General features: G+C 41.6%; 1 protein-coding gene across 2 annotated transcripts in view; it reads left to right on the forward strand.

Annotated features, from left to right (window-relative positions):
- Positions 1-8326: 8326 nt before the first annotated feature.
- The window catches only part of HRAS (HRas proto-oncogene, GTPase), a 74568-nt gene continuing 68584 nt past the window's right edge, over positions 8327-14310 (forward strand). The window contains exon 1 of one of the 2 annotated variants that reach the window (XM_070765692.1): positions 8327-8813. The gene's annotated coding sequence lies outside the window, so the exon portion shown is untranslated. Of the gene's footprint in view, positions 8814-8947; positions 9017-14310 lie in introns of those variants that run through there. The other variant, XM_070765710.1, reaches the window with a different exon arrangement.

The raw sequence follows: 14310 nt of genomic DNA on the forward strand, positions 1-14310 counted from the left end.
TTAAAAAAGCAATTTCTTTATTAACAATTTTTACAAAAACATACAAAATGCAGAAAAAGGAAAATACATGAAAACTACACAAATGTAATTACTCAATATAAAAAGAATAAAACAATAAATGAAAAATAAATGCGGGAAAACAAAATATGCCATGTAGAGTTCTAAATGGACATTAGGGAGGGAATTTTGAATGATTTTCTAACTTTATAAAATAGAAAATATATCAATACATATAATATAGAAAAATACATTGAGCCATTTTTATTAGCAAATAAACTTGCCTTTTAAAAAACAGGTTAGTTTCTTGAATCTAAGAATAGCTAGATTCAGAATAGCTATCAAAATAGCTATTTTTCCAATCAGGCTGGGAAAGAGGAGAGATAATAAATATTTGACCAGCACTTAAGGTTCTTTTCAAACCCAGATTTTGTTGTTATATGGTACCTGTTAATTTCTTTTTAATAGTAATTTTATTAAAAATTAGAATTAAAACGAAAAAAATGAATACAAGAAAAGAAAGGAATTTAAAATAAAGAATAAGTCACATTCTTACTTCCTAAGACACATAGCAAGGGTTATATTGTTTAATGTCTGGGTAAAGATTAAAAAAAACATTATACAAACATTTCAAACTGGCTATCAACAATGGAAGGAATAATATACCCAAATAGTATCTATCTAAGTAAAATGGTAAGTTATTCAGAATTTCTAGATAAAAAAGGAGACTTAAAACCAATTCAAGATTTGAAAAAACAGGGAATATACAGATTGATGACCATACTTACAAATTCGAACTGAATTCAAAAAAGATCAAGAACAATATGGCATACATGTGAAACAATTGGAACTAGATAAAATTTTACTAGAAATAGAGAAAAATGATTACAAAACTATATATCATTTTGCTAAGATATAAAATGGAAGAAGAAGCTGTAAAAGAAATGATTAATTGGGCCAGAAACTTTGGGCATAATATAGAATTTAAAAGTGGGACAAATTTTGGGAAAGACTTATGACAGCAGTGGCATACAAAGAAAACCTTTACAAAATGTTTTATAGATAGCATTTACCCCCAGGGAGATTGGCCAAAATGTTTTCAAATTTATCCCCTAAATGTTGGAGATGCAATTACAAATCTGGAACATGCTATCACATGTGGTGGATCTGCCCCCTTGTAAGGAAGTATTGGTTTAAAATTCGGAGGTGTTTGGAAGAAATTAGAGCAAAAAATTAACTTGAAACCAGAACTGTTCCTATTAGGAATACTAGACTCAAAAATGAAAAAGAAACTTCAATATGTAATATTTATTCACTGCAGCCAGAATTACATTCACACAAAACTGGAAACAAAGTAACATTCAAGTATTTTCCCAATTACTGAGCCTTCTGAGGGTATGTTACTTTGCGCTGAAATGGACAAAATTCAACATAGACTTGAAAGAGAGAGATAATTCAGATTTTTATGAAGTATGAAATAAAATGTATAATTGGCTGGAAAACAGAAAATGAAATCGTAATTGATGAACTTTTAATTGGAGCAATCCAATAGTACCAAATTGAAAGATGTAAATATAAATGTAAATGAATTGTAGATATGAATAACTAGTATCTTTAGAATTATTGAAATACTGTACAGTATAAGGTTATTGTAACATGTTGAAATTGAGAAGTAAATGGATACAAAGAGAAGTACAAAAGCAAATTATGTATGTTGATATGGAAACCTGTAAAATGATCTCAAATAGTATGTATTGTTATGTTTTTCTTTTTTTGTATTTGTGGTTGTTTTATATGTTGTTTTTTAAAAAGAAAACTGTTCAATTAAAAATATTTAAAAATAGAAATTGCAGAAAATAGAAAAAGAAAATACACACACAATACGCAAACATACAGAAATTACATCCCTCTTCATCACAAGTATAATTATTTTTGTAATTTCTTCCCATATCTCATCTATAAACAAATTCTTAAAACCACATTTAGTCCTGAACAGGAGAAGTCCATTAAAGTTTATCAGAAATAATAACATATTTATTTTAGCTTTGATTAAATAAATCAACGCTTTATTTTTCCATTTTGCCTAAGAATCTTAACCTTTAGTCTCTTTAAATAATATCAAAAATATTTGGCTCCATTCTGTATTAGAAAGTCAAGTTTAAGTGTTCTTTAATTGCAATCTTTTAATTCCTCTGCTTCCCCTCTGCTTCCTTTGAAGACCTTGTTTCTGTATTTTTCAACCGTAAAAGTCCTATCCTATCTTAAAGAGAATTCAAAACAAAAGCATGTACTCACAGGAAGTTTTATTATAATTAATTTTAAAATCAAATCCATGTAGACCCTTTGTTTGTAAGTTTCTTTTGCTTTTTATTCCAAAATAAATATTTTAAGTTGAAATTTTAATTTTTAAAAATCTTTTATTTTTATAATTAACTCAAGGCAGCAAATGTATCTAATACAGTACTCCTTCATCCTATTTTCCCCACAGCAATAAATCTGTGAGGTGAGTTGGGCTGAGAGCGGGGAACTGGGCTTAAGGCTACACAAGGAGTAGAATTCGCCTGGTGCTGTACAATGTATTGAGGCAAAGTTTCCTAATAACTGAAAATGAATTAACAAGCAACGTCCAGAAGTAACCAGAAAAGCATATATGCGAACCTAGTGTCCTTTCTGAAGATGCCAACCGCAGTTTCAGCAAGGTTTATTCCTTTGTCTCCCAGAACTCTAAGCCCACAGACCTTGTGGTTTCTTCAAATGGAGTAACTGTCTGGAGCACGTTTTAGAGGTCTCAAGATCTTTCCTTGTCTAGAGAGGAATTACAAAAAGCTGGTCTACTTTCTTGCTTTCCCTTTTGTCAATTTCTTCAGTTTGTCATTTCTTCCCTGGATGTTTCTGCATCTTGTTAATTTCCAAATTCCATCAACTATCCTTTGATCCAGGGGTGAAATCCGGCAGGTTCTGGAGAGCTGGTAGTGGAAAGTTTGAGTACTTCGGAGAACTGGCAAACACCACCTCTGGCTAGCCCCCGAGTTAATAATAATAATTTAACAATAATAATTTATTAGATTTGTATGCCGCCCCTCTCCGAAGACTCAGGGTGGCTCACAACATGTTGGGTAGGAATGGAGAGTTGGGTGGGAATGGAGATTTTGCAATATTCGTCCCCCAGGAATGGGAAGAGAATGAGGATTTTGCAGAATCCTTCCCCTGCCACGCCCACCAAGCCACACCACGCCCAAGCCATGGCCACAGTCATAAAAAAATTTGGATTTCACCACTGCTTTGATCATCTGAACTTTTCAGACATGGTAGGCGAATGAGGAAACCTGACCAGATGAGCTAATTCCACACGTAAAGCTATATTAACAGAAACTAAAATGGCAATAAGCCACCCCAATATCGTTATAGCTAAGAAATTAGGGAGGATCTCTTCTGAGATTCTTGCCCCATCCACTATTCAGCAATGCTGTCACTTATCTGACTGTTCCCTTGGCAGCATTCCCAATCTCCCAAGGTCTTTCCCACATATCATCACTGGAGCAGGTACATTTTATATACGTGAAACTCATAATTCCATTCTAGTACATGTGGATACCAAGTCAGAAACTCCATACATTTTTGTCTTGTTACATTTAAATCAAACAGTCTTGTTTCTTTATACAGTAGTGGCATAATTCAGTTAATTGTCCTTGCAAATGCCATAAACTGCTCTACAATCCTTCCTGCCAATAAGGATGATTCAACAATTTATTGCTGGAAAACTATATACAATGTTCTGTTTTCTTTAAAAAGATAGTAACAATTGCTGGTAAATCACAGGGCCACCTCATCCACAGATGAGTGTCTCTCTTAACACTTTTTTTTTTAATTAAAGACAGTGATCTGATCATCAGCTGAAGTGAAAAAGTCATTTTCATGTACAGGAATATCTCAAAACATGGTTCATATTTTTCACAGCAAATATGTAATATCAGGTGCCTAATTCTTTGCAAGTGGTTACATGCAAAACTTGTTCTAGATATTAAGAATATAACTCATGTGAACATTTTACAGCAGGATAAAGTAGACAGCAAAAAGCTTCAAAAGAAGCTAAACCTGAATATCAGAAATATTACATATAGAATCAAATGTATTCCACTATATAGTGCAATATTAATACAGTATCAGGGGTTTTCAATTTAATTGTGCAGAATGTGAAGGATGTGTGTGTGTGTTTTAAATAGTTTTCTTATATATGATGTACACTGAAGATGGCATTTAATTTTGCTGGTTTGAGTTGCAATGACAATAAAGTAAACTTAAAAGTATTCCAGCAGATATACAACATAGTTCCTCTTTCTTTCTTGGTCACCAAAAGGCAAAATAAATAGATTTATCAAGTCTAATGCATATTTGGTAGGTGCAATGAATGTTTTATCAGTTGAGGGAAGAATAAATAATTACCAGTTCAGTTTCGGTTCATTATAGGAGACATACTATGAATCATTTATCTGAATCTGATTAATTTTGTATAATACATAACTGTGTACTTAACTTTTATTAGTGATGGGAATTTTAGCTTGACCCTTATCTCAGGTATATCCTTGTAAAGGCTCTTATTGACAAGAACCCATCTTTTAAATGATGCAAAGCCAATCTGAGTTTTACTCACCATAGCAACCAATATCTTATGATCAACATTATTCTGTTTCATGGGCTGGGTTGCTATAGCAAAGTGCTTGTGTCATATTCTTAGGTGATGAAAGGAAGCGCTTTACTTTTCACTAAAACACACATCCCCAAATGATCAAGTTTGATCCCAGAATTAGCTGAGTTTTAAACAACTTAAAACAACTTGTAAAGAATTGCCAGGGAAGTTTTACTGATAGATATCTTCAAGAGAAGATCTTTGCTGTTAGCCTATAACCAAGTGCTCTTTCAGCTAGAAATTCTGCTTCTTTAATGGGCACTATGGTCCAAATATAATATTAATTAATCACATTTTGTTTACTTGTGGTTTATTTAGCGTGTTGGGGAAACAGATACACTGACTTAGCAGGCATGGTTTACAGCAGGATAATGAAAGTGAGAGCGATTGTTCTACAGTTCTGACTTTTTAAAGAAAAAACAACAATTACGGTAGATTTCTACATGTGCACTTATGGCCCATTAAGAGTGAGTGGCTCAGATTACTGCTTTGAAATATGCATGCTCCTTAAGCCCTAGCAATATGAGATCAGCGGGAACATTTTTCTTTAATCTATTCCTTCTTCTCAGGGCTGCTGTGATGGCTGCAAATCAGCCAAAGGCCAGCTTTGGGGCAGGTTGTTTTTTGTTTCTGTCCTGATCATTTCCCTTTCTGTTCAGTTAATACAATACTGGAGCTGTTAGAATGAGCTTACTTTATTTTCAGACAGCGCTGGAGAGTTTCTGTATGACAGCCTGGTTGCTCAAACGACACAGTTAGGACAAGATTAGACTAAAGAGCAACAAGATGGTGTACGTAACAGAATATGTTCTGAATGTTGCTCACCGAATATAATGCAGCATCTCTTGCCGCTAACCTCTGAACAGCTTTGCTTACATGCTATTTTAAAAGATAACTTAGTGAGTAAACTATAAATGGCTAGGTGTGCAAGTACAGACTAAGCTGTAGTGCCCAAAACAAACAAACTATATTATGGTTTAAGACCCCACCCAGTAAACTTTTGGTTGAAATTTGGCCTTAGCTCCTAAGATTGGGAGTGTGGACACTGTTCGCAGTGGTTTTGCTCCATCCTGAATGGGCAGATTCAGTCCTTCGGTGTGGAGGACGACAAATTAACTCATTGATTACTCCAAAATAGGACGGCACAAGGTTCTTCTAAGCTGCTAATTAATATACAAGCCGATAGGACAAGTCCTCTATTAGTTTGTGATGGTATAATCAGAACTCCAGAGCTCCATCTCTACCCCAGTCCAGACATGCATTGGGAATTCTAACCCAGAGCCTGGAAACTGTAAATATCTGAGAGAAAGAAACTGAGGCTGAATTGCAGCAAGACTGAGTTACTGTTCGTTCACTACTCCTAGTCCTCTGGGTCTGAGTTTACTACAATGGTGACTTTGGATGGGACAGCACTGTCAATGAAGGAGCTGGTCTGTGACATGGGGGTCCTTCTAGATTCATGGCTAGATAAGACAATTGGAGGCTGTTGTTGGGCGTGAGCTGGCCCAGTGATGTGCTGACTGTGAACTTTCCTGCAGTGCTGTAAATCTTGACTGACATTTGTCATTTTCCAATTATTGTAACACACTCTATGTTCTGGTTTCTGGTAGAAATTTAGCAATTACAAATAACTCTTATTAAATGCATTATATCATGAATAAAGAAACTCGTTATTTCTCTGCTCTTCTGAAATTCAAACACATTTCATGCAGGCACTTGGTCCGTTATCTCCCTTAACTGCATTTCTCACATTCCTTCTCCTTCTCCACTTAACAAGATTTATTTTCCTAACAGCATGATTTCTAAAACAGCAGCCCTGACTGTTAATCAACACAGAATACTTTTGCTTACTTGAGAGCGGCAAGAAAAACATCCATTTTTCTCTTCGGAAACGTTGAAACTCCACCCTTCTTCCCCACTGACCCCCTGACGTGCCAAATACATCACTACAGTATTTAACCCATTCCTCTCCTTAATATCTTCTTCCAGACACCTATTCTCTACATTTTTGGGCCATTCTGAATTTAGGGTTAACCCAGCGAACGCCTGATTCTCCCTCACTAGATCCTGAACTCATAGCCCCATCCTGTGGCTGGCCTCCCACCTGTTCTACTACCTGTAACCCCAGGCCCCCCACTAATTCATAAACACTATCTGAATCCAAGTCCTCAATATCTTCATCATCCTCCAACTGTACAACACTCTATGACCTGCTTTTAAAGGGTATTCAAAAGAAGCATTGTCTCCAGATGCAGTAGCTTGCTTGTGGATGGATAACATTACTTATACCTAATAATAATGTTGAGGATTCTGCAAAGCAGAAAAGCCACCCCAAGTCTTCTGAGAGTGGAGCATACAAATCTAATAAATTATAATTATTATTAAAGCAAACCAATGGAATACCAGATACCATTCAAAGTGATGGGTTTGACCCGAAGCTCTATATTGTTTGGTTCCTAAGTACTCACAGAACTATCTGCTTCCAATGGATTCTACCCACCCCGTTTGGACTACCTGGTAAGAATACTAAGAGTTCCTTCTACATGAGACATTTAGGTGAAAGCAAGTAATTTAAGTTTTTCTGTAATACATCTTACTTATGGAATACCAGGAAACTCGATGGCATCATTGCTTTTGCATTGCAGGAAAGGCATCAAATTAAAGCTATTCAGAGTTGTTAAGATCAAGCATTGGGTACCCCGCTATATCAGATAATAATATTGAAGGGATTGATGGTGTTAGTGTATTGCTATATTTGCTTTTATTTTGATACTTTATGACTTTGTTTTTACTGAGCACAAATCTATGCAGAGTACAGTGATATAAAAATATAGTAAATGTACATTTTTTGTAGAAATTTGACATAGCCGCCTCGAGTCTGCGGAGAGGGGCGGCATACAAATCCAATAAATAATAATAATAATAATAATAATAATAATAATAATAATAATAATAATAATATCACAATGCTAAGCACTCAAATTTTGTACTTAGAAAAAAACTTAAAAATAAAAACGATGGATTTAAAGGAGTGTGTGTGGTGGTGGGAAGCTGCCATTCTTCCTTTGTGCGCTTTCCTATTCATCCTCCCTTTCCGCCTTTTTGCAACCAGGCTAGCGCGGATTCCCCTCCACATATCCTGACTTCACAGGCGGCATTGCTCTTTGCAGGCAGGGAAAAGGATAACGGAGAAAAAGGCCCCAACAGTAGCAGCAGCATAAGAAGAGCGGACACAGCCAAGCTACGCACAAGGGGTCCTAAAAAAAAGGAGGAAGGAAATGGGGGTGGGTGGGAGTGCTGGTGCTGAGGGAGGCCTCGCTCACAAGGGAACTAAACCTGGAGGGGATATTTACCTCGGGAGGAAAGGAGGGCGCGCATCTCCTCAGGAGGAGGAGGCGGCGGCTTTATTGGCCTGGAGGAAGCAGCCGGCTCTAAAAATAAGCCGCGCGAGAGGCGATTCCCTTCTCCCAGCTCGCTACACCCATTTCCTCCCTTTCCCTCCTTCTTCCTCCTCCGGCCCCCTCGCCACTCTCCGAAAGCTCAGGCCGGAGACAGCAGCGACACAAGCAGCGGGCGGGGCCGAGGGAGAAGGTTGCCCCGGGAGTGATTGACGTGCCGCGCAGCCGACCACGAGGTCGGAGGAGTGAGGGGGGAGCCGCGGCCCGGACCGCGAAGGTTGCTCGGGAGCGCCTATCAGCTGCTCCGGGAGGCTGGCGAGCGAACGAGTGGGCGGCGAGCGGCGTTTGGGCGTGTGCCGCCCCGCTGCCTTGGGGGCTGGCTTTTGCGCGCACGCATGCATTGTCCAAGTCGCCGTCACGGCAAGCACCCGGGCGGAGCGGGCGCCTCCTCAGCGTTGGGTGCCAATGCGGGGAGGGCGTCGCAAGCACGGGGCTCCGCCGCCGCCTAGGTGGAAAGTTCGCCGCTGCATCGGACCGACGGAACCTTGACTAAAAGAGAAGCAGCCGGTCTTTCTGCGGACGGGGGGTGGGGGACGCGGAGGCGCTTTTCCCTCTTTTCCAAGCACCGGGCAAACTTTGCATTTTCCTCGCACGCTTCCAATTTGGAAAAAAAAACCTCTAGGGAAAAAAAAGAGCAAGCTCTGCAAGGAAAACCTCGCAGGCTATAAGTAGTAAGTAAGAGCTTCGTCCTCCAGTTCTTTTCAATGCTGTTTTTTTGGAGGGGGGGTCAGAAGCGCGGGCTCCTTGGAAGGTTGATTCGGCGGCTCACCTGTGTTAAGTAATTACCTCAGCAAGCCCTCTCGGGAAAGGCGGGCAACGATCCGTGGGCGTCCTTCGGTTGAGCTTTCAAGCCGTTTTGAGGGAATAATTTAAGGTGCGGGCTGTAATAATAGCCGGAGGGTCCTGCAGCGGTTCACACGGCGCGCCTCAGGGCAGCCGTGTACACGAAGCGCTTTTAGTTGCAGGCTTGGCTTTTTATGAGGCAAAATGGGGGAGAGGGGGGGGGGAAAGGCGGGTTGCGCGTTGTGTGGGAACATCTCTTTTCCTTGGAGCTCCGCTGAAAGTCGCTTCGGTTGTAACCCTAGTCTCCTCAGCGGCGGGGTGTGTGTGTGTGTTTGTGTGTAAAGGGCGGCCTCCCCTCCTCCCGGGGTTTATATCGCCAGCATCCCCCTCATTTCTTAAGTAGGAGAATCTCGGAGGGGCATCGGTTGTTGTTGCGGGGGGGGGGCGCTTCCCTCGGCCAAAAAGCAACGTGGGAGGCGGGCGTCGAGAAGAGGGAAGGCGCGGCGATTGCGTCTGTCACGGGAGGAGGGGGGGGGTGCGCACGGCCTCGTGTGCGAGGAGACGAGCTATTATGGGGTGTGTCCGATTGTCAGTCCGAGTGTACGCTGAGGGGGGAGGGAATGCGAGGCCGAGAAGGGGCGACGCGGGGTTTTTCCATCCCGAAGCTTCGGCCTTGCTTTAATCGCCCGCTTGGGGGGAAAAAACCTCCCAAAGGCCGAAGTGCAATTCCACGCAGGGGACGCGGCTCTCTTGAGCGGCTTCGAAGAAAGCCCTGGGTGGAAACGCTGTGCAGAGAGGGCGAGGCGTGTCCAAGGATGGTGTGTGTGACACGTTCCCCCCACCCCACCCCGCGATTTCCCGGTCTAGCAGCAGCAGCCGCCTTACGGACGACTGATATTATTAAGGCGGTGAACCGGCACATCTTGACGCGTGGAAGTTCACCAGCTCTAGAGCTTGGGGATTATTATTTTGTTGTTGTTGCTCTGGGTGGGTTTTGGGGGGGGGGGGGGCTCGGGAATGGTATGGTTGACCCACCACCACCTGCTTGCCTGCCTCTGTCCCCGGCTATATTGTGTCTCTGCTTTCTGTAAACATTTCCTGTCAGCGCCAGAGAGGCTGGGGAGGCGGCTGGTGAATAGGAGTGCCAGTGGTTGCATCTACAAGCCACCGATGCTAATGGGGACGCCTTCTGTTTATTTTATTTATTTTATTATTTTATTTTATATTATTTTATATTATTTAATTTATTAATTGGATTTGTATGCCGCCCCTCTTTGAGGACTCGGCTGGCTCACAGCATATCAGAAACAATATAACAAATGTACATCTAAAAATCCAATTAATACGGCTAAAAAGACTTTAAAAAGCTCCAATATGATTTAAAAACATTCATCACCATTCACTCAAGGAGACACCCACCCCACCCCGGTTTCCCCTCTTCTAAGGATGTTTCTCTCTTTGAGCCATTTTGCCAAAGCTGAAGGTAGTTGTGGGTTTTGATTGCACTTTTTTCCCTCTCTCCTTGCCATGCAGTTTTAGGGAGTGGTCTGAGAGAATAGTGAAGTAACTTTGGTTCCCAGCCTCAGAGATGCAGCGGGCAGATTAAGGTCCTTGTTTGGACCTGCATGCACACACACACAGGAATAATGTGCATTTATATAGTTTTGGAAGACTTTCAAAGGAAAAGGCCCTGAGCTGCAGGGTTTAATGTGGAATGGTCCTTTCTGCTTCTTTGGGGATTTTTCTCCTTCTCCTCATTGCTTATTTGACCCCTATGGCAATCATTAAGTGTTGTACCTCATGATTCTTGACAAATGTGTCTTTTTCTTTTATGTACACCGAGAGCATATGCACCAAAGACTAATTCCTTGTGTGTGCAATCACACTTGGCCAATAAAAGTGTTTCTATCCTTTTCCTCTGATCTTCTGTTACTTCCCAGCCTAGAGTAGCCTATTGTTATGGTTGGGCACTGATCGAGGAGGGGTTAACATGGCTTCCTTCCTTGCTAGTTGGTGCCACTCCCAGGTTTGAGAACTGTCACTTGAAAATAGGTCCTGAGAAGGTGAATGGGAGAGAAATCTCCAGCTGCTTAGTTTCCCAGGGGCTTCAATAATTTTGTGCTTTATGCCTTCCCTGTATATAATGTAAGCTGGCTTGTTGTATGGGGTGCGTGCATGTTGGTGTTTGCTGTGTTTTAAAACAGGTTGAGTGTTTTAAGCATGTTTTCATCTTTCCTTGGGCTAAACTGGAGGGGAGCGTGTGCATTCCCTTGAGAAGCAGGTTCACATCCTGTTACTTAGACCAGTGTTTCCCAACCTTGGCAACTTGAAGATATTTGGACTTCGCTGGCTGGGGAATTATGGGAGTTGAAGTCCAAATATCTTCAAGTTGCCAAGGTTGGGAAACACTGGCTTAGACAAGTCATTCTAGGCAGCAGGATCAGCCCTCTGACCAAGCCTGCAACGATTCTGTCTCCTAAGTTGGAGCCCACCTACGAGCCCCACCCCTGGAAACAGGTTTCTGCTCCAGTTATGTTATGATGGTCCCCCTGAACCCTTAGCTGAGTAAGTACACCATCAGTCATAGATGAAATTCTGGAAAGAGCTTCCTCTGGGAATGCTAAATGAGCCATAATTTAACAGCAGCGTTGGATAAAGGCTCAGGAGAAATGATGCTAAGTCCCAAGTATGCTTTTCTTGTTCTTCCTAGTTTTCCTCCACCCGTCCCAAAAGTACAGGGATTGAATGATCAGCTTGTCACTTGAATCTGACATCATAGGCTAAGTCTGGTCCAGAGTCACCCAGTCACATGCTTAATGTGGGACTAGAACTCACAGAACACTGGGTTCTAGCCTAGTGCCTTAACCACTAGACCAGACTGGCTCTCCTGTCCCTAAATGTGCAAATGCATGCTCATATTCCCACAGTTCTGTTTAGATTGAGTCCCCATGTAAATGAGTTTGTGAATGGCAAATCCACTTGATTAATTTGTGAACAGCATCTTTCTGTTGGTAGCATTTAGAAATGTAATTATTAGAGAATGAAAAACATGTTGAAAATCGGTTGAAAATAAGGTGTTCTTTGGAAACTGAATACATTTCGTCAATATTTTGCTACAATTTGCTACAATTCATGATAACAAACTTCTTGGCATCATGGAGGATATAGAAACCTGGATGGAAGAGTTTTCCTTCTGTATAAAAAGCATAGCTTTGGTACTCTGTTTTAAATCCTATTTTTTAATCCCAATTGGTATTTGAATGGTTTTTGATGACGAAAAAGGTACAGTATATCCATAGCTGTAGGTGAACTGAATCCTGAATTGAATTGCCTAGAGCAGTGTTTCCCAACCTTGGCAACTTGAAGATATTTGGACTTCAACTCCCAGAATTCCCTAGCCAGCAAATGCTGGCTGGGGAATTCTGGGAGTTGAAGTCCAGATATCTTCAAGTTGCCAAGGTTGGGAAACACTGCCTTAGGCCTCCCGCTGTTTGAGAGATTTGTCTCGGGGGGGGGGGGGTGTCTGAGAGCTCTATGGAGTTCTTGGTGACGGTTTACCTCAGATGTTCTCTTGTCTTTTTCATTGACTGGATTCTTCTTTTCAAGTGATAGTCTGTATAAAAAGCATAGCTTTGTACTCTGTTTTAAATCCTATTTTTTAATCCCAATTGGTATTTGAATGGTATTTGATGACGAAAGAAGGTACAGTATATCCTGTAGGTGAACTGAATCCTGAATTGAATTGCCTAGATCAGTGTTTTCCAACCTTGGCAACTTGAAGATATTTGGACTTCAACTCCCAGAATTCCCCAGCCAGCAAATGCATCCATCAGATAGTTATATGCTGGCTGGGGAATTCTGGGAGTTGAAGTCCAAATATCTTCAAGTTGCCAAGGTTGGGAAACACTGGCCTAGATAGTGAACATTTTTCATTACTGTGGTAAAGTATAGCTAAAATTATTATTACTAATTTTATTTTTGTGCTGCTCTTTGTCCTCCAAAAGCATATACCGTGTTTCCCCGATAGTAAGACCCTCCCCGATTGTAAGACATATGGGGGGTTTCAGGGGGGTCGGCTTATATAAGCCATACCCCGAAAGCAAGACATATGTCTTACTTTCGGGGAAACACGGTATAAACGGTATTGCGGGGGGGGGGGGCGATGACATTGCTTCCAAGCTCCCCGCGCGCCCCTCGCCTTCGCTCGCCGCGGCGCCACCGCCTCTTCCCCTGCCGAGGCTCAGCTGCAAGCGGCCAGCGAGGCCGCTCGGCTCCGAGGCGAGCGGCCGGAGCTGCGCCCTCCTTCGCCCGCCTCCTTTCCGCTCGCCTCGGAGCCGCTTGCAGCTGAGCCTCGGCAGGGGAAGAGGCGGTGGCGCCGCGGCGAGTGAAGGCGAGGGGCGCGCAGGGAACTGCCGGAAAGGAGGCGGGCGAAGGAGGGCACAGCGGCGGCCGCTCACCCTTTTTGACTGCCCATCCACCCCTTGACCTACCTTTAGCCAGCCAGCCGAGCGTCCGTGTCGCCGCGGAGTTGGCCTCCCCTGCCGAGAAACATTGCCGGGAGCGGCGAGGGGATGCTCCCCGCAACCCGCCGAACATCGAGGTCGGCGCCCGCCTCCTTTCCGGCAGCTCCCCACACCCGAAGACGAGCCGGCCCCGGTGCCCGGGACAATGTAAGACATACCCCCAAAGTAAGACACAGTGGGGCTTTTGGGGGTAAAAAGATAGTAAGACACTGCCTTACTATCGGGGAAACACGGTATTGATATTTGAACTTAAGATAGAAAGACTGTTCATTTTAACAGAAAAACAATGGATTATTTTTTAACTGGGGTGGTATAAACATTTACTTCTTATAACTATCTGATGGATGTTATAGGGATGGATGTTATTAGGATGGACATTATATCCATCCTAATACATTTATGAATTGCTTTATTGGAAGTTGGTGTGAATGATTAGACATCAGATGGAGGTATATGAAGTTATAAAATTCCTTAGGCACTAAAATACTTGTATATTTATTTGATGTTTTTATTGTTTTAAAAATTTTAGTGCTTTAATTGTAATATATATATATATATATATATATATTGTATTATAAGCCACCCAGAATCATTGGTTGAGATGGGTGGCTACAAAAATGAAATAACTGCCGTATTTTTCAGAGTATAAGATGCACTGGAATATAAGACACCCCTTAGTTTTGGGGGAGGAAAATAGTGAAAAGAATCTGCTTACATCTAGCTAGCATCCTTAGTCTGGTCAGCTTCAGCACATTATTTTATTCCCTGGTTAAGGGCTTGAAATATTTTTATTCTGAGAGAATAACAATGAAAGATCTTGCAAGCTGGTAAGTGCTGGGAACATCATTAGCGCCTGGAAAGA

The sequence above is a fragment of the Erythrolamprus reginae genome, chromosome 1, assembly GCF_031021105.1.
Source record: "Erythrolamprus reginae isolate rEryReg1 chromosome 1, rEryReg1.hap1, whole genome shotgun sequence".
Classification (NCBI taxonomy): Eukaryota; Metazoa; Chordata; class Lepidosauria; order Squamata; family Dipsadidae; genus Erythrolamprus; species Erythrolamprus reginae.